A 695-nucleotide genomic window follows, 5' to 3' on the forward strand; every position below is an offset into this window, starting at 1 on the left:
GAGAATTCTAATTTAGAAAGAACAAGGCTGGAATATTAAGATTTTCCCTCAAATAGCTTTAGGGCTTGAATCACCTTCAAGTTGGATGAAGAGAGAATTTTGCTCATTAAAACTTGATAGAGGATACGAGTACGTTTTTACACTCAATTTTATATGTTTAAAGGAAGAAAACTTATCTGAATCAAGTCAAAATACTGAAAAATATCCAAATATTTACTAAATTTCAAAGAATTTTAAAGACAAGCAAACAAACGCAGCAGGTGTAATAAATGAATTCTGTCTGTCTGTATGCTTTCAAAGAGCTATGGGCAGCGTTCTCGGCTAATTAACTTTCGCCGACGTGCTGCCAACATGAGGCAGATCATGGTAAATAATTCAAAATAAATAAATTGGATCATGCGGTGATGTGAGAGGCCACATCCAACAAATTAAGAGCGGTGCTCAATGCGTCAGAGCATGGCGGCATGCTGAATCTTTCATGAGAGCGCAATCCAACCATCCATTCTTCTGAAACAACAATAATGTGGATATTTAGTCGTAACTCGGCAAAACACACGAACCAATGCTCAGCCATTCAAACCAGAGCAACCAATGAGAGAATGATTTGTTGAAAACACAATGAAGAAGAAAAAATCATATCGCTCCTCATAACAAAGTACTGCAGTATAATACTCATGAAAAACATTTTGCATCAG

Source organism: Sinocyclocheilus grahami, unplaced genomic scaffold, assembly GCF_001515645.1.
Source record: "Sinocyclocheilus grahami isolate Dianchi unplaced genomic scaffold, SAMN03320097.WGS_v1.1 scaffold1005.1, whole genome shotgun sequence".
Classification (NCBI taxonomy): Eukaryota; Metazoa; Chordata; class Actinopteri; order Cypriniformes; family Cyprinidae; genus Sinocyclocheilus; species Sinocyclocheilus grahami.